The sequence below is a fragment of the Octodon degus genome, unplaced genomic scaffold, assembly GCF_000260255.1.
Source record: "Octodon degus isolate 3935 unplaced genomic scaffold, OctDeg1.0 scaffold00136, whole genome shotgun sequence".
In the NCBI taxonomy this organism is placed as follows: Eukaryota; Metazoa; Chordata; class Mammalia; order Rodentia; family Octodontidae; genus Octodon; species Octodon degus.
The window spans coordinates 1,465,066-1,490,290 of NW_004524712.1; the positions used below are offsets into that span (position 1 = coordinate 1,465,066).

General features: G+C 48.8%; 1 protein-coding gene across 3 annotated transcripts in view; it reads left to right on the top strand.

Annotated features, from left to right (window-relative positions):
• Pknox2 (PBX/knotted 1 homeobox 2) overlaps positions 1 to 25,225 on the top strand; it is a 264,725-nt gene that overhangs the window by 143,197 nt on the left and 96,303 nt on the right. For all 3 annotated transcript variants that reach the window (XM_023701477.1, XM_023701478.1, XM_004641385.2), the window contains one exon: positions 20,697 to 20,846. The gene's annotated coding sequence lies outside the window, so the exon portion shown is untranslated. The remainder of the gene's footprint in view (positions 1 to 20,696; positions 20,847 to 25,225) is intronic.

Consider the following 25,225-nt stretch of genomic DNA (forward strand, 5'->3'; position numbering starts at 1 on the left):
AGAGAGACAGAGCATGTTTGATGAAATACATGTGTTTAACCTGATTTAAACATCACACAGGTATACATATAGCTAAGCATCATGTCATACTCAACAAATAGGTCTAATTTCCATGTATCAGTTTAAATTTTAAAAGAACTATGTATTTATATCCCAGCTTCAGCAATTAATAATGTATTTTTTGGTAGTGGGAATCGAACTCAGGACTTTGCACTTGCCAGACAGGTACTTGAGCTGCTGAGCTGTATCCCAGGCCCAGCAATGGATAATTTAAAACCCCCAAGTTCCTGTAGAGTGACCTGAAGCATATCGTGCTCATGGAGAAGCCGAGTATCATGCAGCCCGAGACCGCAAGTACCCTCGTATCTCACTTTTCCTTTTCCTTTTGGCAAGTAATCTAAGCCAGTGTTCTACTGGTACCTGTTACATTTGTAGTCCCACTTCCCTTCATTTTTTCGCCACCTGAAATGCTTGTAAGTTCTGTCACCTCCCCTGTGCACTCTGCATGTACAATGACAGATAACTGTATACTGCTCTCAAGTCCACATCTCTCTCTCTGCTTCTCGCCTCTCACTCCGGCCTCCCCAGCTCTTTCTCAGTCTTTCTGCTCTTTAAGCACAGGCACTGTCCCTGCAGTGTGCAGAGTGTAAAGCGGGCCTTCTACTACATTATGTAGGTCTTTGATAAAAATTGTTCACTGGTACAGAGCCGGCTACTTCTGAAAACTTCCTTCCAGACTAAAATCTGCGTCAAGTAAGGACAATCATTTTTCTGGCTAAAAAGATTACCCATTTTAGTCAGGATATTGTGGAAGGTTTTTAGCATATGTCTTACTGAAATCAAGCTACCCCTCAGCATTTTCTTTATCAACTGATCTAGAAATTCAGTTTTAAAGCAGGATAAAGCTAGTTTGACAGGACTGTCTTTTAGTGAAGCCACTCTGGGTTTTGATCATTCCTTCTTTATTTTAATTTCTTTTTTTCCCCATAATATTCATTTTAATTTCTTAGTTTATTCTTTTTTTTTTTCTTTGCAGTACCGAGGAGCGAACTCAGGACCTTGTACTTGCCAGGCAGGTGCTTATGCCGCTGAGCTATATCCCTGGCCACCTTCTTCATTTCATAAAAAAAAAAACAACTTAGAATTGTTATGGGCAGCTATTGTCAAGCACTGTCAGGTAGCTTCTAGAATCTTATGTTTGCCATGTTATGAAAATAGTCAACTTCTACCGATTTCTGTTTCTAAGCACTATTTGTTTTGCATTGGTTCACAGACAGAGAACAGTGGTTGCAAAAGCCCACCTGTCAGTTTGTTGCATGCTCTAAGATGCATGCTGATGGCCTCAGCCCAGAGTTTACCATCCCTTCACCTGTCTCTTTTAAAACCATCTTTGTGGTTTCATGATCACTAACCTTGAAAAACAAAGCAAAGCGGGAGTCAAATCAGTTGCTTTCCTCTGTCATCTAGTAACCTCATGTCTGCCCCAGGCAGGAGCTGCCTCAATCCCTTATTATTTTTTTTGTTTCCATTTTGCTTCCAAGTATTGCTGTGTGTGTGTGTGTGTGTGTGTGTGTGTGTGTGTCTGTCAGAGTGTGTGTGTGTGTGTGAGAGAGAGAGAGAGAGAGAGAGACAGACAGACAGACAGACAGACAGACAGACAGACAGACAGACACAGAGAGGGAGGGAGGGAGAGACAGACAGAGACAGGGAGAAGGAGGAAGGGGGAGAGAGAGAGGGGAGAGAGGGAGAGGAGAGAGAGAGGGAGAGAGAGAGAGAGAGAGAGAGAGAGAGAGAGAGAGAGAGAAATATGTGTAGCTGTGTGGGTGTGGAGGAAGAGGTATTCTCAGCCTCCAGCAGTTCCTTCTGTCTTTGGCTTGCCTACAACACTTCCAACAGGTTTCAGCTCCCCTTTTGTGTCACTTCCTATTTATAACCCCTCCTCCCACCTCTTGTAGATGTGCTTTCAGATTATTACAAAGCTCAGGTTTGGAAACGAAGATTCAGACAAAGCCGTGAGACCCACGACATTTTCCATTTCCCACTTGGAAGATATGGGTTAAAACTTAAAGCTCTCCTTAGAAACACAATTGTGATCCTGGGAATTGAACCCAGAGCCTTGGCACTGAGCTATATCCCCAGAATCCCACTAAGTTACTACGTTGACAGGGCTGATCTCAAACTTATACTCTCCCTGCTTCTACCTCCCAGAATGGTAGGATTACAGGCATGGACAAACACACCTGGCTCCACGCACCCTATTTTTTCAATAATTTATTATGCCCAAGGCATGGTACTAGGTACTGTGGGTGACACAAAAACAAACCAGAATTATCTCTAGTGTTAGGTGCCATGGAGGAAGCAGACCCACAAATTGCTATAGCCATGGAATATGCAAAGTGCCTTGAGGACAAAACCAAAGGGAGAAGAGACCAGGGCAGCTTGGGAAGATTCCCGAAGGAAGTAGCATTTGAAATGGTCCCAAAGTCTGGGTAGAACAGCACAAGTCAGTAGTATAAAGAAGCCTGTAAAGTCCTCCCGGAGGGAGCAAGGTGAAAGAACTGGGATTGTGCTAGGGAGCAAGCTGTGTGGGAGGAGCACATGGAGACTGGGGTGCAGCGCCGACGCTCCTTTCAAGCTTTCCCTAGACAGTGAGCATCAAAACTTGAAATACAGGGCATTCTCAAATGAATCCATCAGTGTCTCCCCCAAAGCTGTTCTTCTGTAATCCTTTCTAAATTTAAAAAAAATGATAATCTTGTTCTCTCAGTTTATTGAACACTGAGTTTAAGATACAAATTCTGAATCTGAGTGTGAATCCAGGATCAAACATTTTTGATTGGATGAGTTCCTTCATTTCTTTTCTCCTCTCTCCATCATCTGTAAAATGGGAATTGTCCCTGGCTTGCCTCCTTCCAGAAGGGAGTGGTGAGAATCCAGTGAGAACATGTGGAAGCCCTTTGTGAATTGCAGAAGTACAAGTGGAGGGAAAGAGGGCGGTAACCTAGTCGGGCATCTAGATCTGTGCACTATACAGTCACAGCCTTTGGCAGAACTGAGGTTCACGACGTGCAGAGCCTGACAGTCGTGGCTCATCGTGTGCCTCATGGGAGTCAGGACTGGGGAGGCCCAAGGCACAGGGAGAGGGCAATCTGGGGGTGACAGAGCCAAAGCCATTTGGGTAGGAGCTGCTGGTGTGTCTGGCTTGGACACCATGGGAGCTCACACAGGGCGCCAGGTTCTGTGAGGAGCATGCTGCCATGCCTTGGGAGAGCAGGCTGTGAGGTGAATCGGGAATGTTCTGGGTCCTTTCTCTATAAGCCACTGCATGCAGAGAAGGGTCGTAGGATGGGGAGCAGAGAGCAGAAGGTGGTTGACCTGCACAGACAAATGTGGTGCAGATAGACTTGCGCCTTCCCTACCTCCTACTGTGGGTCACACACTGCCACTCTGAGCACAAGGAAGACAAAGCCATCATCTGACCTCCGCTAGGTAGGAGAGACACACATAGCATACTTGCATTTCCATAGGGTAAGTGGCATCCCAGGGCTGTGGAAGGGCACGGGTGGGAGACTCGATGGGCCACAGGCAAGGCTTAGGAATACATGGAGATCCCAGGAAAATAGGCAGGATTGAGTGTCCCAGGAAGGGGGTGCAGCAGAGGTGAAGCACAGGGAGAGAGTGTCTCGGGCTCCGGGGGGCGGGGGCGGGGAAAAGACGGTCATGAGCAGGAGATGGAGGAGGCCAGGGCCTTGTCAGACCTCGCGTGCAACCATTCACAGGGCAGTGGGGAGCACAGCCAGCGGGGTAGGAAGGTGGGAGAAGGTAATGTACACTTAGGAAGAACTGTCAGGGTGTCACCGAGGTAGGAGGAAAAATAGCAGAAGGGAAAAGAGCTTAAAGGCTGTATGAGTTTTTAAATTAATTAATTTAATTTTTAAAATTATTTATTTATTTATTTATTTGGTACAGGGTCTCGCTACACAGCTCAGACTCATAGTGATCCTTCTATTTCTGCCTCCCCAGTGCTGCGATCACAGGCATGCACTACCACACCCAGTTTCAGTGGCTGGCACAATGCGCTCCATGTTCTGGGGCCAGCACAGCATGTGGTACTGGGGATTGAACCCCGGTCATTATGCTTGCAAGGCAGGTGTTTAAACCACCAAGCTATCCCCCAAGCCTGTGCTGGTTTTCTTATTGAATTTCTGCAAAAATGCTGGTGTCATTAATCCAAAGAGAGAAGGAGAAACCAAGCCTGGAAGAGTGGGCGAGTTGGACAGAAGGGGCCTTGGAGCTGCGCGGGGTTGAATTGGGGTGGTATATAGGAAATCCAGCTGGCCTCCTACTCCACTCAGTTTTGCCCCTGCATGCCTCAGCCCAAGAAGAATCTAGTTTTTTCTTCCAGCTGAAGTAGAAGCACCTGGAGGACAGAGACATGGTCTTGTTTATCGCTTAGCTTCCGCTAGCACCTGATGATAAAGCCCAAAGCCCCCAGCGCGGCAAAGCCTGCAGGACCTCAAAACAAACAAAACCTGGTTTGAATCCCAGCTATGCTCTTTGCTAACTGTGAGGTGCTGAGCATGTCGCCTGTACAAGCCCTTCACATCTGTGCTAATGCTGGACCCCTACCAACTGGTATATGTCGATGACAAATTAAATGGAACTAAAAATTCAGCGAATAGTCACACCAGTCATAATTCAAGTGTGCCATGGAAAGTGTCAATGGGTCACATTTCCATTGTTGCAGGACATTCTGTAGGATAAGCCACCAGACCAGTGCACATGTGTGGCAGTACCGCCTCAGAGGCCGGGGTGCAGGCTCTGGGATCTGGGTGTGTGGAGCCCTGAATACCCCTGAGCAGACACTGGCTGTGTCATTCTGAATCAAGAATAGCTGAGACTGGCACACAGCACCATTTACAAATCCCCAGGGGCCTCTGGACCACAAGGAAGCCATGGGTGTGAAGGGGACATCAGCCGTGACCTTGGGGAGAGTTGGTGGGGGGACCTCAGCATGCAGTCTGAGAATTTGGAGCTGAAAGATGGGCAGATCTCAGAAACCTCCAGAGAGGGATATGTCCTGGGGACTTCCAGGACACTGAGATGATCTCAGAACCCCTGCTGTTATGTCGCTCCCTCAAGATATCACCATGGCAGGTCTGGATCCAGCTCTGGATTGCAGCAGATGGGCTGGAAACTGGGGTGGGCAGGGCGCAGGCACTTGTACTCAAAGGTCCATGTGTGTCATGATGTGGGGAGGCCCCGGAGCGTGTGTCCAGATGGGCTGGCAATTTGGCTCCCTGAGAACAGAAAAGCTGCTTCTCCAGGGCTTTTGCCCCTCTTGTACCCTCCGTGTCAGGCCAGATAAGCAAGATCATCGTTAACTAGGAGTCGGCTGGAGGGAGAGGAGGATGCAGGAGGCAGGGCCACTGGGCCTGCTTCAGAACTGGGGTCAGAGAATAGTGCTGCTTCTGATTTGGGATGCTGCCTCCTTCTCAGGAGCTGTCACCTTCCCCCATCCTTGCCTTGCCCGGCCCTGGGAAAGTCGCCGGGGTCAAAACACAGATTTCCAACGAGGATGCCTCTTGGTCTCCTGCCCCAAGGACAGCCCTGGCTCTCATTGCCTTCTGTGTGGCTTGCGAGTAGCACCCCTCAGGTCTCCCCAACCAGGGGCTGGACCAGGTCACCACCCACCTTTGTCAGCCCCTGGATCTGCCTCAATGTGTCCATGGTGGGTAGGGGGAGTAGGCTGCAGATTTCCTCAGGCTGAGATGCGCTCAAAGATGGGAGGATCCTCCCTCCCTGGCCTCTCTGTGCCTGCCCCCACTACGCATACACACACCTCCTTCCTGTTCTCCTCTCTAGGAGGATGGATTGAGGCAGTGTGGAGAGATCCGAATAACTAATCAGAGTCCTCATTAACCCCCTGCCAGGATGCTCAAACATTCACTTTGCTGTTTGTGAAGCAGAAAAAAAACCCTCTCCCTGCATTAAAATTGATGTGTTATTAATCCCCGTGCTCCTGACCCGGTGGGCTGCTCCGCCAGCCTGCCCGAGGCTCAGCGGCACGAGTGTGCTACCTCAGGCCTTGGACTTTCTATTATTTATTGGCCTGGTGCAGAGACCTCCTCATGAAGAGTGGGCTTCATGCCAGCACGAGGCAGCTGCCGTGCTTTCTCTGGTCAGAGCCCGCAGGGTCTCTCTGCTCAGCCACACCCAGGGGTACCGATGCCAGCTGCAGTTGGGCTGCTGGGGGCTGGCTGGGGGAACAGCAGGCCCAAGGGGTCTCTCTGCAAACCTGACCTGCTGCCAGCTTCTAGTGGGGCCGATCCTCTCCAGGCTTTTGGGCAGCAGCTTGGGCTGGGCTGGGCGTGGAAGGCCTTACTGTTCTCCAGAGGGCTTGGCATGCCTGGGGCAGCACGGCTCCCAGGGCCTCCCTGCTGCACCCTGATCCCCGGGGCCTAAAGCTCTCCTCTGGCTCTGTACCCCAGGCAGGCACCCCTAGATGGCCCACGTGTGTAAGAGCAGGAAGGCTCAGTCTTGAATGCATGCTGCCCTTGCCTGCTGGCTGTGCGAGCTCAAAGACACCGAAGGAACAGCTCCTGTCCTAGGGGAGACTGCATCGTGCTGGGCAAGCTGTCCACGCACAGAAGAACGCTACTGCAAGAGCAAGTGGACAAAGGGGGGGGGAGAGAAGAAGGCTCTTAGTCCATTTCTGTTGCTGTAATAGAGCACCACAGACTGGATACTTCATCAAGGTAGAAGTTTATTTGGCTCACAGCTCTAGAGACTAGGAAGGCAAAGAGAGGGAGGACACAACTGGCAAAGGCTTCTTGTTGTGCCATTACATGGCAGAGGATGAGGGAGCATGCCCAGGACAGAGTGAAACCTGCTGATCTCATCCTTTTTATCAGGAACCCACTCTCACGATGACAAACCTGCTCCCAGGATGACAGTATTCATCCACTTCTGAGAGCAGAGCTCTCCTGGACTAATCACCTCTCAAAGGCTTCTCCTTCTAATTCTGCTACAGTGGCCATTTAATTTCAGCATGACTTTTGGAGAGGAACATTCAAACCATAGCAGGAAGGAGAGAGAACCTAGGTGTGAACAGGCTCCTTCGGGTACCCACTGAGCCTAGCGTGGGAAAGCCTGATGGAAGACTCAAGACCTGCTGCAGATCGTGGGCTTTGGGCCGGCTGGGAGTGGCTTGGCCCCCTTTCTTGGTTACTTTCTGCCCTAGTATGGGCCTCACCACAACTGCTGCTTGTCTTGACCTGGATATGGGCCTGAGCCCATGTCACCTCTGTCATGTGGCCTTACCTGCACTAGGCCTCAAAAAACATCATTGCAAGAAACATAAGGAGAAAGAGCTATATAGGCAAGTGCATGGTGAGAAGAAAGGGAATTTAACCGCTAGATTTTTATTTCCAATCCCTTTATGCCACACAGACAAGAGGCCAGAGTTTGCGTTCCTAGACTTTGACCTAGATTAGTGAAGATGGTCTTTCAACTTGTGTTTGAAATGGTACCGGGTACTGGAGATTCAAGGTTAACAAAGCTAGCCGGGGTCCCTTCCCACAGATGGAGCTTGCAGCCTAATAAGGAAAGCTGACATCACTCGAACAATCACACATGGAGATATAATTGCAAACGTAACCAAGTGCTTGGGAAATGCAGCGTAACCAAAAGGCTGGACTTGGTAGGAGGGTTCAGCAAAGCTCCCGGAGGAGGTCTTAAGTCAAGATGTGAAGATGAACGGGCTGCTACTAGTTGAAGGTACATGAAGAGGAGTACCTGCCAGGGAGCTGTGATAGCTTTTGTAAATGCCCTGCAGTAGGAAGAAGCACCACCTTGGCTGCTGGAAAGCAAAGGGCAAGCCTGAATCAGAGCCGGAGAGGTTGAAAGGGCCAGACTGCTCGGGCCTTGGTGGCCCTTGTACAGGTTTGGGTGCTGACCTCCAGAGGAATGGGAAGCTAGTGATAAGTTGGAAACACAGGAGGCACTGGGTATGGTAGAAGAAGATTTGCACTTCAAATCTGGTTCTTCAGAGAAGAGCAGATGGGGAGTTCCTAGAATGTTAGATGGGTCGTTTGTCCCTTGCTGCTTCCCATCTCTGCTTTGGTGAGCAGAAGTCTATAGAATGTGCATCTGATAAAGGGACATGCATATACAAATTCTGGTCATCATATTCAGCTTCAGCTAAAAACTCATAGAAATAGGCTGTGATCCTGGGGTGGGCTCCCTTCTTTTCCTAACTAATACAGCAGGGATTCAGCTTGTCATGGCCTTCCTGGCCATTCTGAGCCAGCGTTTGGATGCTCAGGGGACCCTGCAGACCAGGAGACGTGGCCCAGCCTCAGGAGACCAGACGTCAGAAGGGCAAGTTGTAGAGAGAATGGGTTGGCAGGTCTGGGAGAAAGAAGGTAGGCTGCGGGAACCAGAAAGCTGGGATTACCCCCGATGTTCTAGGCATGTAGTGGCCCCATGGGCTGGGCATACAAGCACAATGACAAAAACACCACATGGAGGTCACGCACCCTCCATGACTGCAAATCCCTGCTCTCCGTCCACGTCCTGGCTCCCCTGTCCTTTGTTATTCCAGCTCGCTGCTCCTAAAGAAGGTGCTTGGGGCAGAGCCCTGCCTTCTTTTCTTTTAACAAATATTAATAGATCGTATTCTCTGCACAAGGACACTCTAAGGATTAAAAACTCCCCACACCGTCCTGGGCCTTCAGCATGCTGCCTGCTAGGGGAAGCAGAAGTGAGCGCTGCACCTCGAGAGGGCGGAAGGAGACGGGCGCCAGGGCTCCTGCCACTACAGGGCCCGCTGGGCCAGGACGGGCTCAGGGGAGGCCTGGAGCTGCTGTGGTGCTGACGATCATCTCCATCATTCTCACAGTTATTCCAGTATGAGTAGTAAATTAGGTGGTCACTCCAAGCGTGAATGTACGTGGCTTTAAGGAGGTGGGGTGGTTCTTTGTAGGAATTCAGAAGCTCACCAAAGGAGTAAGGTTTGAGCAGGGTCCTTCAGAAATCAGTTGTGTTTCATAAGAAAATGGAGAGAGGGTACCCCAGCCTAGGAACAAGCAATGGCCTGGGGGGAGCAGGGGGAGTGTAGGGGACAGAGAGTGTAGCTGAACATGACCTAGATGGGGATCAGCAAACATTCTATAAAGTTTCAGGCACCAAATATTTCAGGCTTTCTGTTGCAACTATTCAACTCCACTACTATAAAACTACTGTGCTCAGCTATGCCATGTAACAGAAAGTGGTCAGACGGTAGTGAACAAGTGGGTGTGGCTGTGTGCTAATAAAACTTTATTTATAAGATCAGGCAGCCTCAGAGTGTATACCTTTGTCCATTTGGATTAATATAACAAAATCCTTAAATTAGGTGACTTTTAAATTGCAAGAGTATATTTCTCACAGTTCTGGAGACCGGAGTAAGGTACCAGCAAATCAATGTGTAATCAGGGCTTGTTCCTGATAGATGCTGCCTTCTGTGTATCCTCAGATGGCGAAAGGGCCAGCAAGCTCCCTTCAGCCTTCTGTAAGGGCAGAACCTTGGAACTTAATCGCTTCCTGAGCTGGGGACAGGCACACTCAGACCACCGCGATGCGACCTGCCAACTCCCTAGGGATGGAAACACAGTCATAAGCAATAATCCTGAAAAGTTAGGCAGGAGCCATGTCATGAAAAGTCTCAACTACAATGCCAACAATGTATTTTATTTTTTAAAAAATATTAAGATGGTTGAGTATAGAAATGGGTCAAATGAGGATTCACTGGGGTTTGGAGGGTGCTGGAGAAAAGCAGGGCCCCACAGGAAGGAAACACACTGGCCTGGGGCTGGGCCTGCCCTTCCGTGGCCGGTCCCACAGCCAGTACTCATCCTTTTAGAACCTTACCTTTGTTCTACAGCAACCCCTATGCCCTGGCCTGCCCTTCTGGGGATGCAAGGGCCTCGCCTTTGTGGCAGATGACGCGGTAACAAGGAGCTTTTCTTGGGCTTTCCTGCGGAGTAAAAGCAATCCATGTCCAGCTTCCCCACCCCACCCCAACCGGAGCTCAACCCCAGAGCTCCCCAAGACCTGTGGTACCTCGCAGCTTAGTTATTGCAGGATGCTTGTTTGCTGAGCTGGAATAAGTGGGGGAGCAGTAGCCATCGCTGCCATCACCCTCACCGCCCCCAGCCCCTCGAGAGTGACCAGTCACCTTCCTAATAGTCAGCTTGGGATTTCCTCCCTTACTACACAAAGCCCACAGCTGCCGCAGGTTCCAGGAGAGGACAGGAGCTTGGCTCCCTCGGTCGCGCCCTGTCCTCCTTTCTCCACCCCTTGCAGGGCCTCTTCTTGCTCTTTGCATGGATTCCTGCTGGTGGACGTGGCCTCTTCTCCTCTACCCACTGCACAGCCACTGCGCATGTTCAGTGTTCACGGGAGACCTGGAGCAAGGCCTGCCAGCACTCACTTACTCCAGGCACAAAATTTAAGGGTTTAGGGGATCCCCAGAAGCTCACCAACCAAGTGAAATGGTAGTTTAATGCAATAGTCTTCAAAATCAAAATTAATAGCAAAAATGTACCATAAGCAAATTATTTAGAAAACTGTAAATTTTTTGACACATAGTAATTGTACACTTCTGTAGGTCACGTGGGGTATTTCAACGTAGGTATCCATGGAGACAGGGCAGTGTTCTGATCTTTCATCAGAGGCCTCAGCGTGGCTGGCGCGGCGCTGTCTGCGCTGCTGTTTTAGCCTCCATTCCCGAGGTTTCAGTTGCCTTGTAAACTTGTGCCTAAAGCGAGTGCCCCTCACTTCTCTTTAGTCCACGCCGGGGGAGATAAGGGAGGAGACATGACACGGAACAAGGACAGGTTGAACTACACGCGAGAGGACCCCTTACCCTCTTAGCCCGGTACAAGGATTTCCCATCCCCCACCTTCTCCGGCGCAGTCCTCTCCTCCACCTTTCCCTGGGCCCGCTTTCCAACCGGAGCCTTTTTGTCTTCTTCTGTCGTGAGCTTGACGCTCTTCCACCTTTGAGATCTGGACCTGTTTTCTCCAGAAAGCTAGCAGAGGCGCTTCACAGTCCTAATACTTCACCCCTTGCCTTTACCTTTTGTCCTTTGCTGCTAACATTCGCTGGTATTCTATGTCTTTCATTTACATACGTTGCTTATTCTCTTGTTACCGACCAGGATGCAAGCCTTGTGCACGCTGGTGGGTTTTAACAGCCCTGTTCAGAAGTTTGAACAGTTTCTGGCACATAGCAGGTGCTCAGTAAACACATGTTGAATGAATGATCAACAGTTTAGTTCCCTTTCTTTCATCTCTCTAATTTTAGACTAGGCTTCTCTTTTTGTTTTATTTTATCTCTAGGAATCAAACTAAGGACCTGCCAGGCAGGTGCTTGCGCCACTGAGCTGTAACCCGTGCTCTAGCCTCTCCTTTGAATAGCCAAAAGAGAGGGCCATCTTCCCTGGGTCTCCACCTGAAACCAAGAAAAAAATCCATCAGGTTTAAAATTATAGCTATTGTTTAACATACCTGACCTTGGCAATAATTTTTTTTTATTTAGAGAATACTTTATTAGTTTCTGTAATCAAAACCACATAGATAAGACCATACATATTTAATACAGTGCATTACCCCTGTACAAATGAAAAACAAAAATAAGTTTAATATTTCTAGGCCACTATGGCTGTTAATTTCTACAGAATGCCAACTCAACCAAAAATAAATATTTTTCAACACAAACTCCAGGATTTGCAAGGCACATTTTACTTGTAGTTTGCTTTTAAATAGAGGAGCAATTACATATCACTCGAATCAGTAGTGATTTTTTGTGACCTTAACCAATACATTTAAAACTCAGGGTTGACTACTCTGTACAAGAGGTGCACCACTAACCTCGTGGTTATTGTGAAGCTTAAACAAGGAGCTCGTGTATGTGTCTGGACATGTTTGGGGATGTAAAATTATCTTACCAATTCAGAGACTCGTAGTCCTACTAACCAAGGCAGAGCAAGATGGCCCCTGTTGCGGACCAAGGTGGCCCCTGCTTCGGACTAAGGTGGCCCCTGCTGCGGACCTGGGTGACCCCTGCTTCAGATCAAGGTGGCCCCTGCTGCAGACCAAGGTGGAAGTGACCATCCTGTCCTAACTTTCTCACTTAACAGGTGGAAAGCCTGAGGCCTTGAGCACCCAGAATTGTAGGTAAAAGCCAGCTACTTCTAGCCCCAGTGCAGATTCTGAATTTTCTGGCCTCCTGAATTTTCAAGTGCCAATTCCATAGGAATAGAGATCCTAGTTGCTGCTTTGAGTCCAGATCAAAATCAGCATGGCTAGGAGGGAATTCCTGACTTTTAAATATCCTTACCAATCTCAACACTTTCCAGACAGCCTACGGAAGGAAGTGTGTTGAGAGAAATCCTTTTGTGATTCCTCCAATGTCTGAGAGCCATTTCTCAGTGGCATCCGAATGAGGACATTATGGCCACTTCATTTGCCTTCCTGCTTATCCTTCCCCTGGTTTTCCTCAGAGCAGGCTGTGGTTGGGCCTCCTCCGGGGCAAGGTATAAATCTTCCTGAGTGGGAGCTGCGCTTGAGGCAGCAGGTCATTGGGTTGGCGCCATCTCCACGTGAAGCGGATCACAGGGAGGAAGCAGGACCCTGAGAAACACAGGGGGCACAGAGAGATTAATTTCTTCAATGTCACGCTTCCTCTGTGTTCCTTAATGACTGAAATTTACATGTGTGGCATAGAAGGGAAAGGCAGGGCCCTCAGGCTGTTGCCAGTGGGCGTATCTCCGGGTTGTGTATCCTTTTGACATGGAATCTTTTGGCTTGTCACTGTGTGTGCAGACACAACCATGAACACGCACCAGAACCTGTGTGCTTGTGGATCTGGAATATTTTCTGTGCATATGGATGTGTGCATGTTCATGTGTGCGTGTGTGTGTATGTTGTCCTTACTGCTATCTTGTGACTTGTATAGATCAATGTATGTTTCTTTTAAAAAAAAAATGTATTTCTCATTTCCTGCATAAATTACTCTGTGTAAAAGGCCATCCGGAGCTCGACTCCTTGCATCCCTTTTCAATAAAACCATATTATCAGAGCTTGGTCCCAAAACTAGTCCCAGGAGAAGCTTTTCCTAGACTCTTTGTCAAACGAAATGTCACCGACTCACCAAATGATGAGAAGAAAAATTCTTCTTGTTTATTTCCCTAGTGAGGCAGAGCAGCTTGGCCTCTTGGCATCTTCTTGCTGGCTAGGCGGGCAGCTGGGCAGGTGGGCAGGTGCCACGGAGCTGCTGCAGGGAGGCCACAAGAAAACCCTAGGACTCTTGACTAGCTTTATGACTCCAGCAAAGTCCCTTAGCTTTTCTAACTTGTTTCCCTTATGTAAAAGTTGGAGTGATAATACCTACTTCAGAGAGTCATTGCAAAGATTTAGTACTAAATCCGATAGAAATATTCTTTGTTAAGGAAATAGAACAAGGTGTGCTATATACTTTTCTCTGTCCTCTGCTGAACATATACTTTTATTTACCTCTTCATCCAACAAATCTTTATTGATATAGACCTCTTCATCCAACAGATCTTTTTTGGTATATACAAAATACAGATAGAAAAATATGGTTTTGAGGGTTCTGTGTAGGGTTATATAGTTAGTGGAGTAGACAGATTAGACACTGACAACCATAGTTTGGCAAGCTAAATGCCAGGAAAAGTATAGAGTGTGAGCTAGGCTGCTGGAACTGTCCTGTGGCTGCTGGGCAGAGGATGTGCTAGGGATCAGAGCCACTGCTGAGCAGTGGTGGTGGATGTGGAGAGGAAGGAGGTGCACCTCAGGCTGGGGTGGGGCAGGACAAAGAATGGTAGCTGGTAGCCAGGTGCGCTTCCGGAGCAGGCTATCTCAAAACCCACAGTCACCCAGTAGGCTAGTGAGAGAGGGAAAAGGGTGAGGGCAGGGCATCCTGACTGCTGGGGAAGGAAGGAAGAGAAGGAAGCAAGCAATCAAGGAAGAGTGGGGGAGCTGGGGGCTGGCCTTGGCTGAGTGACCAGGCATGATCGCTCTCGCTGATAAATTCCCAGCCCCTCTAGCCTGCTTCTCCCAACAGAGAAAATTTGCATCTGGTTCAAACTCTAGCCAGGTCTCTTGGCTACCTTTGGCATCTCTGCTTATCCATTCAGTCCCTGGTTTCCTGAGCACCCATTGCAGAGTCCAGCAGTGGAAGCATAGCGGAGGAGACTTGGTCCTTGGCTTGGGAAGCTCAGAACTTCATAGAAGAATGCATATAAGAATGAGTGGTAATAATGACCTGGGACAGCCCAAAGTTCAGACAAAGAACATCGGACTTTATCTTAGATCATGGTCAAAGTTATGGGGTGAACAGAAAAGAGAGAATGCCCAGCCCTGTGTGGGGAAGAGTGGCCTTAAGGAAGCGAACCTTGGAGAGTTGAATCTTGAAAGATTAGGGTTTTATTAAATAAGATCTAACCATACCATTAGTACTATCATCATGAATGCCAATAGTCAACATTTATTAAAGGCTTAGTCCTTGTCACTGCAGAGCCCTTTACTACCCACTACGCAATTTGTATGAGATATAATAGAAAATCCTAAGAAATACCCTGTGCGCTAGGTATTACTATTCCCATTTTTCAGAACTAGGAAAGCAATCACTGTATGATGCGTACTGATCGCCCGGGGAGGCAGACAGACCTAGCATTGGGATCTCAGGTTGACTGATCTCATTCTATTGCATAATCGCCCCACATTCACTTAAGACTGGTATAGAAAGCTGGGAAATAATCCACAGTTCAGGCAAATGGTCTTGACTCTGGGACACAGTGAAATGCAGAGAATTGCAGGGCATTTGACAGTAAATCTAATAACTAAATAAGCAAACTCTTGACTGAACTGACTCAGCATTGATCTGAGTTAGTAGTTTCTAGTAACAGCTTGTCCGCTGTGACAAGGATACTTGCCGTGATCTTCATGGGCACAGTACTAACCCAGCTGTATATGGAAGGAATAAGAAGCAGAGACACAGGGTGTCCTCTGAAGAGCGTGACACCATGGAGGAGACTTAGTTTAACACAAAGAGAAGTTCAGAACAGAGCATAAGATCAAGGCCCAGGCATACAGCAGAGACAGAGGCAGGGATGTAGGGCTGAAGCTGGCCTTGGGGACTGGGCAGGAAGTGGACTGAGAGGAAGGGTAAACATCAGGTCCCCCAGAAGGGACAGAGACTCAGACTTAGCATGCGCTTGGTGTTGGGACAGTGGCAGCCTGACTCTACAGGAGAAAAGATGCAGATTCAAAAGCAGCAGGGGATCACATAATAGAGGAAGGTCCAGGCTGGTTGTAAAGGACAAGCACAGGGCTAAGAAATTTGTTTTCACAGGCCCTGGCAAGCCATTATAGCACAGGGAAGGAACAGTGAAAAACCAGTCTGTGTGCTATTGTAGCTCCCCAGGAGCCCCTCTTGGGATGGCAGTTGAGTTCAGCAGCTAATGAAGTATCCTCAGAGAACAGGGTGGGAGAATGTCACCCTGCCATGCCCAGCTTCTTGTTTACAGATGACAGTGACAAAGGTCAATGACAAGGGTGATGGTGGAACAGAATTCAGACTGGAGAGGGTCCGAGGTCATGGAACACACTGGTAGCAGGCAGAGCTGCCCCTGGTGGCCTCCTTAGCTTGCTTGCCCCAGCAGGGGTGGGAGAAGGCTGAAGACTCTCAGAGGCACCTTCTTTGGGGAGTGCTGGAGAGTGCTCACAGGCCAGCCACCACCGTCTCTGCACTCACAGAAGAAAAGTGCTTGGGTGGGCTCCAGAGTGAGGATAGACCCTTTGAAGGTTCTTAGGCTGGCCAAGGCAATATCCTTGGTGCTTTTTGCCCCTGGGATAAACCCAGGGTGGAGCAGTTCCCCCAAAGTAGAAGGACAAGGTCTTTGGTTTGGACCTCTGGCCAGAAATTCTAGAGTCTGTCCTACTCATCTGCAGAAGGTCCTAGAATGAGTTGGCCCAAGAGGTGAAGGCATTCCCTGCAGAAGCCTCCGGATCCCCGTGAGAAGGTGCCCAGGTAACATGCACTTGGCCCAGCAGGAAGGGGTCTAATGGGAGCTCAGAGGTAGACTAGAGACTCTCCATTTTGTGGGGAAGAGGTGGGGACCTAAGGAACTTTATTTACAGTCTGAAGATCCTACTTCCTTCCTTGCTTGCCAAACGTCTAGACTGTCACATCAAGTCACACCAGGCCCAATTTCTGGGTGTCTTTCCCTGCCTCTGTGTCCTCGCCCTGCCTATTAGGATGCCTGTTGGTGGGGCTCATGCTCAGCCCAAGATCTGGAAATATTTTTGCAGGCTTTCTGTTAGCATCAGAGGAAAGGACCTAGCACAGGGGGAGTGCGATGCGCCGAGGTCCCTGCCGGTGGTGTAAAAAGGTGCGCTAGGTTTGCTGTTCCAGGGCCAGGTGGGTGGCTCCCAGGGGAGAGCAGAGAGTGAGGAAGGACATGCCATCCCGCAGCGCTTTGCTTTTCTCTGCCCACCCCAGCCTGTCTCTCATTCTCCTCCATTCTTCTGACATGGGAGTTGCCCTCCTTCTGCTCAGAAGAATTGCTGGCAGCGACAGAAAGGAGATTACAGGCAATATTTTTGCCTCGAAGCTTTCTCCAGGCAGTAGAGAAACAAGTAGAACTCGCTGGCTGTCAGTGCTGGGAAAGGAGAAACCCAGGTAGATTGTAGCCCTGAAGCAGCCCCTTGCACGGGGCATGCCAGTGTCATCTCTGATCGTCCTTCTTCTTGCTGATGTGCATTTTATGAATCCCTGGGTGGGAGGCCGGTTGGATTCTCTTCCCTGATGCTGGTGTGACTCCTCTCCAGGAGTCCCAGCTCCTCTGTGCTGTCTCAGGTATAGGAGTACGCAGAAGCATGGCCAGAGAAAAAGGGCAATGTATGGTTGCAGCAGGATGCAGGTGGGACAGCTCTGGCCTCGCAGGGCTTCGATGAGAGGCAGAAGTTGAAGGACACAGCAATCAGGCAGAGCTCCCTGCTTCCCCAGCACTGACCTTGACCCTGACCTTGACCCCTGCCCTTCTGCTGTAGGGTGAGAAAGGAGGGGATGGTGGAGCCAGCTGCCAGGAACAGCCTCATGCACACACTGAGGTGACAATGATTTCCTTTCCATCCATCTTTCCCACGGGGCTCGGAGCCCCCTGAAGATAAGGTGAAAGAGTGTGTGTGTGTGTGTGTGTGTGTGGGTGTGGGTGTGGGTGTGGGTGTGATCTTTGGATCATCAGGTCTGGATACATGGTAGATTTTTAATATACTGTGGCTGAATTGAAGCAATTCACATTCACCCAGAAGAGGAAAGGAGAGAGTTGTATGAACCTACCCAAAATAGCTCTCCAGTCTGCCAAGTTGGCCTCAGACATCCAGAAGGTGACATTCATGCAGCGCCAAGGAGCGGCCTACCTCACCACTTAGACCACATCTACCTCTGCCTTCCCCTTCGGCGACCCCAGTATTCATTCAGAACTTAAGACTGCAAACATTCTCTTTGGCTTTGTAAGAAACACAAGAACAAAGACAGGGATGGGGGAGAACAGATGTGGAATCAGAAGATAATGCCACTAGCTGGCCATGTTCCTAGTCAAGACCTGTGCATGACTTTCTTAAACCTAATTACCCATGTATATAAAATGGGAATTACTGCCTGGCAAGGAAAAAGGCATGTCTCATATGCCTCTAGCAGGATGTAAAGGACATTTCTGCATGTAATTTGTAAAAACTCTAAAACAAACATACTTTTGAATTTGGTAAGTCGATATCTAAAACCTCACCCTAAAAAAATGATCAAGTCTGATGCAAAAGTCAGCTGCAGGAATGGGCATTATGGGCTGGAGCGATAGCTCAGTGAACTAAGCAGCTACTTAGGCAAGCGCAAGGCCTGGAGTTCGATCCCCAGCACCATATGTTATGCCGGCCCTGCTCCTGGGCACACTAAGTCAGCCACCAAGACCAGGCATGGTGGTGCACCCCTGTAGTCCCAGTGCTGGGGAGGCTAAAACAGGAGAATCACTATGGGGGCAAGCTGTGTAGTGAGATCTTGTCCCAAATACATAGAAAGAAAAAGAATGGGCATTATTTGTTATTCTAACTGCAAAAACTGGAAATAATATAAATTTACATATGATTAAAAATCTGGCTGAATATATATAGTACACCCATAAATACAATACTATATAGCTATCAAAATTAGAGTGCATATTTCCCTTTACATGAGAAGTTTTGATATGCTGATAAATATAAAAAGCTGGTTATGGAGCAGTATGGATTTTCAAGAAAGAACCACTTTATTCCAAATGTTGGCTGTAGTCATCTTTGTATTACAGAATAACACCTTTTAGTCTCCTATTTATCTATTTTCTACAATAAGCATGTGTGGTTTTGTAAAGATATAAAAAGTATATTAAAATATCGACTCCTAAAGTTTAGGGACTGGCAGAGACAGTGCACATAAAGGTATTTGCAGGCTGAATGATTTTACAGACACATTTTTGTCCGCGAGAAACTGACTATAAAGACATGACAAATACATACGATGGCTGCAGCGTGAGATAGGATGTGACAAGACCTTTCACAGAGGACAAGCAGCATGCTCCCTGGAAACACAGAAGAGGAAAAAATATTTCTGGCTGCAGAGGGAGCTGCACATTGTTTAAGTTGAATATTGAAGAATGACTGAGCACCGATGGGAATCCTCTTAGAGCTTTCGATGTGTGCCGTAGGTTTGCCACCAGTGGGGAGGGCCTGGTTGAGTGGGAATACAGAATTGGAACACTGAGAGAGTAGGGAAGGAGTTGCCCATCCGGAAAGCTTGGTCTGAAAGCTGTGGTGCTCGCAGGGGAGGAGGGGCTGTGACTGGCAAGGCCGGGGACCTCTCCAGGTTGGGGCACTGGAAATGGAGAGAAGGGAGGATGATCTTCTCCCTGGTAAAAGGGATGAGAAGGGAGAGTGATGGGGAGAGAGAACAAGGTGGGGCTTGGAGCAGGGAGGGGTGGGCAGTGTCTTGGGTTTGCAGCTGGAGAAGCAGAGTGCTGGGCATTGTCAGAGCGTTTACAGATGTGGTCTCCTGGAGGAGGGGCAGGGTGAGAGGAGAGAAAGGAACGACTTGGCTCTTATGGAATCACTCATACTCTGGATTCCTTGGCATGGCTGTCCCAGGGGCCCTGCAACTGGGTCTCAATATCTGTCCCCTCTGGAAAGAGTCTGGGTTAAGGAACAGGGAACAGGCCGAGATGTTCATGGAAGTGCAGGAGCTGCCCTGCTTATCCTTGGAGGTTCTCCCAGCAAGGCCAGGAACTTCTCACACTCCTCCTTTCTGCTTCTGGGACTTCAAACCTTTCTCCGCACCCCAGATGCTATCTCTCTGCCACCCTCACCTCTCCAGCAGTGTGCACACAGGTGTGTGTGTGTGTGCATGGGTGTGCACACACAAGGGCACATGTGGGAGGTGGGAAAGCCTCCCCTGTCTCTATTTCCATTTCCCTGCTGCAGCTTCCTGCCTGAGTTACTGCTTCACTCCTCTTGTTGTCATGTCACTAGTTAATTACATTCTTTACTGAGGTGCAAATGTGTTTTTACAGGGAGACTAAGACAGTGTTAACTAGGAAGGAACTGTTAATGTTAAAGATGCTTTTGGGCTGGTGAGATGGCTCAGTGGTCTAAAGCACCTACTTAGAACAAGCTAAGCTAAGCTAAGCACAGGGACCACAGTTCAATCCCCCAGCACCACATGCCAGCCCGCCCCGCCCCCTGGTGGGCTGACCTGGCCACACACATACACAAAATAAATAAATAAATAAATATTTAAAAAAAAAAAAAAGATGCTTTTGCCTCAAGTGTAGCCTGGGGCCCTCGCCTGGAGGTGCTGCCCAGTGCTACAGGAAAGCTGAAGGTGCAGCCTGCACCCAGGACCCTGCTACCCTGGCTGCAGGCGCAGTGGCACATCTCTTAGTGGATGTGCTCATCCACTAAGAGATGCTGGTGGGCCTGTTGAAGAAAATATCTGGCCAGAACGTTGGACAGCATGTACAGGCGCCTTGGTTCATGTCAGAGACTGAGAAAGAAAAATTCACTGTAACCTAAAGTTCAACAAATAACTTGTTCAGCCAAAGCCACCTGCAGACCCCAGGTGCATTCCCCTCTTCCCCGTTGCCCTGAGTCACCCTTTGCACCATGCTTCCACCCAATCCTCCAGATCCCCAGCACAGGCCTCCTGGTATCCCATACTCATCTGCAACCCCTAAAGAGCTGTGGCCGCTGCCCCTCCCTTGGAGTTCTGTTTGGATCCCAGAACAGCAAGTCAGCTGGTCTTCCCAGCACCCAGAACTCACTGGCAGAGACCTGCCACCCTGGAGGACAGAGGGAACCAGACAGGCAACCAGAGGGTGCTAGCAGCAGTGGAAAGGTTTGGGCCCCAGAACGGATGGTGAGGAGAGACGGTGCTCTGTAACTGTGCTGGGGAGAGAGTCAAATGGCAAATACGGTAGGAAAGCGTGGAGAGGAAGTAGAATGTGCCCCTTCTAGAAGAGCGCATCCTGGGGAGAGGAAGGGTCAGCCGAGCCAGGAGGCCCCTGTGCTCGCGCCCCTGCTGAGTGCTGTTCTGCCCTCCCACAGGCGCTCAGGTTGGAGCTTCGGGGGAGCAATTCCAGCCCAGCTGGAAGTAAGCAGAGGGCAGTGAGGCTCCTGGAGACCACCCCAGAGGCCGGGACCACCCAACAGTAAGAGATGCCCTCCTGTCCTTGAACACGCAGCTCGATCTTCCAGGCAAGTTTTTCTCTCTTCCAAAAGCTTCTAGAGTCAGCTGATCTCAAAACTGAGACTTAACGCAGGCAGCCTTAGACAGCAAAACCCTGCTGTTTCTTCATATCGCCTGCCTAGCTCCTTCATGGCCAAGGCCAACCCTTGTCCCTGTGCTTTGTTTCTTCTATGTGTTCCTTGCGCAATGAGCTGCTGCTAGAGATGGACGTTGCGTTTCTGTAACTCTCTGGAGCAAGCGCCATCACCGGAGAGTTACCTGGGGGTGCTGGTAATGACGCAGCTCCTGGGCCCCAGAGCCAGACTCTGGTTCTGTCAGTGGGGGTCAAGACCAGGGAATGTGCACCGCAAGGGTTTGTGATGAACACTGAGGAAAGTGCACCCCAGCTGTATTTGATGGAGAAATGGTTCTTTAGAATACATTAAGTATTTGAATAGAGAATCTCATTTAATCCTCTTATCAGACAGGGATATAGGGTTTTTGTTTTTTAAATCTTCTAAAGTAACTTCATGATCTCACGAACTTAAATATCAGCAAGAGGCAGGATTTAGAGAGCCAATTATCCAGAATAACCGTTTTTTGCTTCCTAGTATGCCGCACGTAAGGGCTGCATCTGTTATGGTGAGATCGGGCTCCCGGTCCAAAGGCCCCTGCCTAGGACTTTGTAAGTTTCCTGATATCCTAGGGCCACCATGGCCCTATCATTTGTGAGCTTCCCTTTCGGGGACAGTAATCATGGCCATGTTCCACACAAAAGCTGGTTTCTCTGCAAAGCAGAGGTGAATGGTAAGGACTCGGCCAGCTCAGCAAGCAGGTGGCCAACAAAGCCACGAATGTCCATAGCAGACCCCATGCCCCAGCATGACAGTTGCAGCAGGGATCGCCCTGCTTCTGTCTGGGGAGCTTGGCACCATAGGTGTGTTAAGGGGCAGCCAGCAAGCTTGAGCACACTGTGGTTCCTCGAGGGAAGGCTATCCTGAGAGTCGAGATTCCTGTTCCCCTCATCTGGACAGTCCCCCTTGGGGAACAGTTGACACTTTCTAGCACTTGATCCTGTGTGGACAGCGATGTGGCACAGAACTCATTGTGTGCAGCGAGGATATGAAGAAGATGGCAGGTGAGTGAAACACAAAGGAGAGACGGACAAGGGTATGTGCTGGTGAGGTAGGAGTGTATGTTTCCCATGTCCAGGGACTTGCTTTGGGACCAAAATGCAACTGAAGGTCTCCCTTGGAACTCCCCAATTGGTACAGCCCCACTTTCTCCAGGCTGAGGCCATGGTAGAGTGTCCAAACAGACTGGCCTGTGCCTGGGAGACAGGATGTGCCCAGTGTCACCACCTACACGGTAGACTATGGGGAAATGGGGGTGCTGGCTGCTGACTCCTGTCATGGACTGTCTTTCTGGAGAATGGGAGGCATCTGTGGATGAGACAGAAATGAACTCACACATCACCCTTGACCTCCATCTCTTTATTCTCCCAGGACCCGGGTGTGCGTGTACACACACACACACACACACACACACACACACCCCCTACTGAGCTGTCTTTCCACATGCGTAACACTATGGTCTGTCCTGGGGAATACGTACAGTTGAACTATTGCCGGGACGGGTGCAGTTGGCAAGGACAATTTTTGCAGCTAATGCTGAAAGTGTGGCAATCAGAGAAGCCGCCAGCTGTCTCACTTAAATTCTTAGCTCCCTTGCTCTCCTTTTTTAAAATCGTTTTGCTTACATAATCCACCCCCTTTTTATTTTCTAATTCTCTCCTTGCAAAGTTGGCACCAGAGGGGAAGGGCTGGGTGGAGGGGGTAGCAATTACACATTAGTTTGGGGAGCATTTACATTTTGCAATTGCAATTTAAAAATAAGTCTCGTTAATGATCTCCACGTGTAATGACAAACCTTAACTGACACGCAATCTCTCCTGGGCCTGCCAGTCGCCTTCCCCCCAAGCCAGAGGTTCAGTGGAGGGAGAAGTTCCCAAGGAGACCAGAGGCAGTGGGGACACCTTAGGTCTGAGAGGCAGCCAGAAATTCATGTGCCTTTGAGGACAGAGCTGAGCTGAGGGTGTGAAAACCAAGCCTTCTGGTCTCCAGCTTCTCTCCTCCTCCCTGTGCCCAGGTGGGACCCTGGCCCTTCCTGCTGAGCCCTGGTATAGTCAGCCTCTGTCCTCAGGAAGCACCACACCATCTGTGCTCAGAATTGTAGCAAAGGGACCCCAGCTGCTGGTGACATCCCAGTCCTGTTGGGCAGAGGTGGATCCCACCCTCGAGAGCCAGTCAAGGCATCTGGAGGCCCACTAGTTGTGTAAAGAAGATGATTTCTAACTCAGAACTCAGAAAATGAAGCACATTCATTGACCCGCCATGTGGGAAAAACACTTTTCTTCCTATGAATGAGTTAGCACATGCTTATTGGAGAGCTCTGATTTCTGTGAAAGCTCAGGCTTTGCATCTGGACCCACAAAGCTCAGGTCATACTTCTGCTGTTTACTGGCTGTGGGACTTGGGCACATTGCAGAACTGGAGCTTTTCCTGTCATTATCTTTATGTGATGGGGCTAATCATGGGCCCCCTTGGGCTTCAGACAGCATCTAGTGCATGGGAAATGCTCAGAACGGAGGCTCCCGCCTCAGACTCTCCCAGCAGCCCCAAGACACGTTCTCCTCCTCATATTATTGCTGTTCCTTCCTAGATAGGAGGTGTACTCAGGAAGAGTGATGCAGTCCGACTTCTCCAGGCTTTGCCCCAGAGTCATCCATGTGTGTCCCAGGCAGCTCCTGAGCATACCGCCCTCTGCCCCGGACTCTGCAGACTTTAGTCCAGGCTTCCAGTCCAACCTTCCGTGTCTTGTTGGGTCTCTGCCTGACTGGCTTGTCACAAGCTCACTTCTCTTTTCTGGGTGCACCGTCAATGGGCTGATGCTTTTCACTACCCACCAGCCAGCGCCCTGTGCATGTTTCTTATCTGTGAATAAGGGTGGTGAACCAGGAGCTCTCTGAGGAGCCTTTCATCCTGAGAGCGGGAACCTCTGGTCCTCTCTCCCTACTCTGTTCCACTCCAGCAAATACTTGTGTAGAAAGCTGTCAGACTCTTGGGCAGGTTCTTCCAGTCAAGGACTCAGAGCTCCTTCTTGAAATACAGCATGCACAAGATTACCCTCATTTATTGCCAAAGAGGTACCTGCCTGACAAGGATCTGCAAGGAAAGGAAGTTCCCGGAGCAGGCCGCACGGCCCAGAGCAGAGGACATGGAAGGGGAGGCAGTCAGGAAGCTCCTCAAAGGCACGGTCTAGGCCTGCATGGGGAGAAGGGATGTATTTTGACGCAGTTGTGTTTTGAGGGTGGTGTGGTTGATTTTTATAGCACTGGCCTAGTATGCACAAGTCCCTAGGTTAGAAAAGAAAGGAAAGAGATAGATAGATAGATAGATAGATAGATAGATAGATAGATAGATAGATAGATAGATAGATGATAGATAGAGATGAGATCCTGCCCTAAAAACTTGCATTTTAAAAAAATTGACACATAATAATTGTGCTTAGTTGTGAGGTGGAATGTAAGCAATCTATGCATGGATACAATGTGTAATGATTAAATTAGGATAATTAGCACTTGCTTCTCCTTAAATATTTATCATTTCTTTGTGTAAAATCTGCTTTTGAAACCTAGATTGTATGATGTGCTGCTTTCCAAACCAAAATAAGTCGGTCTGTCCTGGTGGTTTCCAGCTGCTGCGTCACTTCTTCATTTACATGAGCGATTACACTTTTATGAAATTAGAACTAAGGTACATGTGAGTAAAAGGCAAAGAATGTAAAGCTACGAGGTTAGAGGCCTCCCTTCCTTTCTCCACCTCTGTAACCACAATGAAAAACTTGTAATTTTAGTTATTTGATGGCTGGTACTTATTGTGCTAAATAACACACTAATGGTTCTTTCTTTCTTTCTTTCTTTTTTTTTTTTTTTTTTTTTTTTTTGGTGGAACCAGGGATTGAACTCAGGCCCTTGCGCTTGCCAGGCAAGCGCTTATTCTAATGAGCCACCTCCCTGACCCTAAGTAATACATTAACGTTCCTCTTAACGTTCCTCTTTCTTCACTTGTCTCTCTGTCTATGCCTGGCCAAGGAAGTTGGAGGAGTCACCACATACCCTGTCCCTTCCAGTTTGCACAAATTTGATTATTTTTTTATCAAACTATATTCAATAGTCTATTTTAGGACATATTGGTATATTATATGCCATATAGTATAATATTATATGTGATACGTAATGTTATGTAATACATGTATATTACTATACATTAATATAACATAAATCTCTTAAATTTCAATGTAAATATATACTACATGATATACAGTATACGTAACACTATGAATTACA